The following is a 4,895-nucleotide window of genomic DNA, read 5'->3' as shown; positions in this document are numbered from 1 at the left end:
AAGAAGAAGAAAAACACGAAGAAGAACAGGCCTCTGTTATGGCCAGTCTCTTTCTCGGTTAGAAGTTGACAACCCGTGGACCACTGGCTTGAAACTCAATAGCCGTCGATCCTACTACAAACAGGCCAACAGAGGCTCACCTAATCAATGCCGGGAGGCGAAAATAAACGAGCGAAGAAAATGAAAAAAAAATATTCAAAACAAGCGCGAACTAAATAGGTAAGGGAGGCGCAAGCAATGTAGTATTTGGTATGTCTGTAATAGATGCCCTTCCTCCACACGCTGGGAGATGTGGGGTGGTAAGGATGAGTAAGGGAGAAGAGAAGAAGCTCCTGACTGCGTGCCAAGACGGAGATTGAGATGAACTCACCCCTTGGATCTCCGCTGCACCTCTTTCCCAATAATGGCTCTATCTCTGGGTTTGAAAAGGTTATCTGAAAACACACACACACACACACACACACACACACACACACACACACACACACACACACACACACACACACACACACACACACACACACACACAAAAGCTGACTGAGTTGTGGACGTTGAGAGTTGAAACATGGCAATGAGTCATTTTGGATTTTCCTGCCGTTTGAAAAGCTTGGCAATCTCCTTTCCTGTCAAAAAAAAAAATCACTGCACACTGCAAGAGACGTGGCTATCTTTTTTTTTGTAAATCAGTGTTACCTTCTCAAGAAATTTAATGATGTATTCTTCCATGTTGTTACAATGCAAGATGTTGGGGTACCTTGCAATATTTAACCCTTATGTTTTGTTCAACATTACCAGTGGATGTACTGTTGACACTGATCTAAGCCACCTTTGGATTTTATGGCAAAACATTTGAGAATTTCGTTTAGAAACCCATTTTTTCTAATCTTCATCTAAATTATTAATAGTTAATGATATTAACAGTCTTCTTCTTTCGGCTTGTTCCCTGTTTCTCAGGGGTCGTCACATCGGATTTTATAGTTTCCATCGGAACCCTTTGAGGGCACAGCACCAATGGCGGTCATTGTCAACCCGGGCCTTGATCGATCCGGTATGGTCTTAGTCAATCCGCATACTCTGCCACTACTACCTTCAGCTGCTCCCGTTAGGGGTCACCACAGTGGATCATCTGTTTTCATCTCTTCCTGTCCTCTATGTCTTCCTCTGTCATGCCAGCCACCTCCATGTCCTCCCTCACCACACCCATAAACCTCCTCTTTGGCCGTCCTCTTGCCTGGCAGCGCCATCTTCAGCATCCTTCCCCCAATATACCCAGCATCTCTCCTCCGCACATGTCCAAACCATCTCAATCTTGCCTCTCTTGCTTTGTCTCCAAACTGTCCAACCTGAGCTGTTCCTATTCATTCCTAATCATGTACTTCTTCGTTAATTCCAACGAAAATCATACCATCTTCAACTCTGCCACCTCCAGCTGCGTCTCCTGTCTTTTCATCAGTGTCACTGTCTCCAAACCATACAACATAGCTTGGTCTCACTACCATCTTGTAAACTTTCCCTTTAGCTCTTGCTGGTACCCTTCTGTCCCAAATCACTCCTGACACTCTTCTCCACCCGCTCCACCCTGCCTGCACTCTCTTCTTCACCTCTCTTCCGCATTCCCCATTACTTTGAACAGTTGATCCCAAGTATTGGAACTCATCCACCTTCGTCACCTCTACTCCTTGCAGCCTCACCATTCTGCTGTCCTCCCTCTCATTCAAGCATGTGTATTCTGTCTTGCTCCTACTGACTTTCACTCCTCTTCTCTCCAGTGCATACCAGCACCTATCCGGGCTCTCCTCAATCTAATCCCTACTCTCACTACAGATCACAATGTAATCCACGACCATAATAGTCCACGGAGACTTCAGCCTGATCCCATCCATCAACCTGTCCATCACCATTGCAAACAAGAAAGGGCTCAGAGCCAATTCTTGATGTAATACCACCTCCACCTTGAACCCATCTGTCATTCCTAAGGCACAACTCACCACTGTCACACTGCCCTCATACATGTCCTGCACCACTCCTACATACTTCTCTGCCACTCCCGACTTCCTCATACAATACCACACCTCCTCTCTCAGCACCCTGTCATATGCTTTCTCTAAATCCACAAAGACATAGTTTAACTCCTTCTGACCCCTCTATACATCTCAGTCAACATTCTCAAAGCAAGCATCACATCTGTAGTGCTCTTTCCTGGCATGAAACCATACTGCTGCTCGCTAATCATCACCTCTCCTCTTAACCTAGCTTCCACTACTCTTTCCTATATCTTCATGCTGTGGCTGACTTTATACCTCTGTAGTTGCTACAGCTCTGCACATCACCCTTATTTTTGAAAATCGGTACCAGTATGCTTCTTCTCCACGCCTCGGGCATCCTCTCACTTTCCAAGATTGTGTTAAACAACCTGGTTAAAAACTATACTGCCACCTCTCCTAAACACTGCCATGCCTCCACAGGTGTGTCATCTGGACCAACCACCTTTCCACTCTTCATGCTCTCCATAACTGCCCTCACTTACTCCTTGCTAACCCACCGCACTTCCTGATTCACTATCCCCACATCATCCAACCTTCTCGCTTTCTCATTTTCTTCATTCATCAGCCCCTCAAAGTACTCCTTCCACCTCCTCAGCACACTCTCCTCGCTTGTCAGCACATTTCCATCTCTATCCTTGATCGCCCTAACTTGCTGCACATCCTTCTCAGCTCGGTCCCTCTGTCTAGCCAATCAGTACAAGTCCTTTTCTCCTTCCTTAGTGTCTAACCTCTCATACAACTCACCACATGCCTTTTCCTTTGCCCTCACCACCTCTCTCCTCGCTTTACGCCACATCGCCTTGTACTCCTGTCAATCTGCATAATGATTTGGCAAAATTTTATTTCGGATGTCCTTCCTGACACAACCACTAACACTATGGACGGGGGCGCAGGTAAAATGCTGGATGCCAGCCCAGTATTCATGGATTTGCGCCAATTTCTGTCACCAAATTAACAACAAACCTATCAATGTTAACAATATTTATGGTTAATAGCTGTTATTTAAAGTGGGTCGTTTTGACCCAGTCAGAATACAAGGGGTAACACTGATAGGCTGGTTTCTTGTGATCATCCTGGATTACCTGTGACTGTGTTTGGGATAAAATGTATTGCTTTGATGAGACGTTGATGACAATGGTGGTGTGATGATGATGATTATCTGCTGTTGTTTATCTAGTACTTGCTGGACTCTCCCCAACTTTCTACTGGTGTGTCTTTCAGTTATGGCCAGCAGAGGGCAGAGTGAGCTTTGAAATCTATTCAACAAATCTTAAGGAGCCTTATTATTGTGAGCTCTCAGACTTGATACTCAGGAAAGGAAATCTCATCAGTATCCTGCACAGAGATCTTAATGCAATCTTAAGGTCACCAAAACGTCTCTGACAAAGTCTTATGCCAGCCGGGGCATTCGGGAAGTTCCTTCTGATTCTGTATTGGGGTAATTGCCTGAAAGTGCAGCAAAGCCGACGGCCTAGTGAGATCTTATCTTCCATTGTATCTTCCTCTGTATTTATGCACGGTCGATGCAATGTGTGCCAAAGGTCTCTCTCTCTCTCTCTCTCTCTCTCTCTCTCTCACTCTCTCTCTCTTTTATTCGCTTTCCTATTATGTTTGTCTTCCTGTGTGTGTGTGTGTGTGTGTGTGTGTGTGTGTGTGTGTGTGTGTGTGTGTGTGTGTGTGTGTGTGCGCGCGCGCACTATATGTATGAGTATGCATGAGAGAGACAGGGCAGATAGCTTGAGAAAAAGGGAAATGGAATAATAGAGAAGGGGAGCAAGACAGCAAAAAAGGACAGAGAGAGAGAGAGAGAGAGAGAGAGAGAGAGAGAGTTTGTCTGTCTGGCACACAGCCACTGCAGCTGTAGAGGGACAATGGCTGTCATAATGGGTGAGATAGATGGGGGGAGTTGCTGGTACAGTACCACTCTGAGAGGGCAACCGGGAGCCGTGGCGTCTTTTGTGCCCGAGCATGGCGTTCGACTGCGAAGCTGCAGAACCGGAGAGCGCCCGCCTTTCCTGCGCCCTTCGCCCCATCTCTCTCAATCTTTCCTGGGAACGACGGATGAAGTCCGGTCTGGCTGTCTCCAGAGCTTCCTGCCAAAACCAGTATAGAACAAAAAAGAAAAGATGATGCTGTGGAAGACCATCTCAGACCTCCAGGATTCAATACGACAGAGAGCAGCTGCTCACAGCACTGTTTAGCGTATGGAGGCTCAAAGTCAGCATGCTATTACCAGACTACAATGCATTGTAGTGCTTTTGATGGCTTGGGAGAGGAGAGAGAAAAATATAAATACTTTCTGTCACAGCGTGAGGCCTCTCTTTGAATATTCAGAGTGTAACGTTCCAGTTGAGAGCGCTAAAGCATCAAAAGGGAGACTTATTGAAAAGCTCCAGTTGACTTAAAAAAAAATTTTTTTAAAAAGGAAGAAAAGAAAAGTTTATCCTGAACTTACCTTGAGTGAAATACTTTTAGCAGGTCTTTCAGGGCCAGACTCTACGTTCAGTGGAACAAAGCCAGTGTGGGCTGGTTTGGGGTGGGGTGGGTTCACACCGTGTCCTACCGGGTTTTGATCAGAGCTCACATCTGCACGTTTATTCCCAACATCTGTTGCTACAAAGGAAAGATAAGTCGGTTTGGCTTCATCCACAATACACAAGTAGCTCAGTAGCCTGCTGGCTCGGCGATGTCTTACTACCTCGATCAACAGGCGGCGGTATATGTAAGAGGGCGAGAGTTTCCACTTTATCAACACTGCTTAAAGCTGTGGCTCTAAAACTAAATAAACAAACAAAATAAGGGGGCGTGTGGGTAGCGTAGCGGTCTATTACGTTGCCTACCAACACGGGG

At 46.0% G+C, this 4,895-nt stretch overlaps 1 long non-coding RNA gene across 1 annotated transcript; it reads right to left on the bottom strand.

Moving 5' to 3' along the window:
* Positions 1–398: 398 nt before the first annotated feature.
* LOC130127241 (uncharacterized) lies at positions 399–4,602 on the bottom strand. Its single transcript, XR_008811799.1, has 3 exons — positions 4,501–4,602; positions 3,967–4,138; positions 399–434 (listed from the first exon to the last, which is right to left on the bottom strand). It is a non-coding gene; the product is annotated as an uncharacterized LOC130127241 (long non-coding RNA).
* Positions 4,603–4,895: the final 293 nt, after the last annotated feature.

Source organism: Lampris incognitus, chromosome 17, assembly GCF_029633865.1.
Source record: "Lampris incognitus isolate fLamInc1 chromosome 17, fLamInc1.hap2, whole genome shotgun sequence".
Classification (NCBI taxonomy): domain Eukaryota; kingdom Metazoa; phylum Chordata; class Actinopteri; order Lampriformes; family Lampridae; genus Lampris; species Lampris incognitus.
This window is presented reverse-complemented; position numbering and strand designations above follow the sequence as displayed.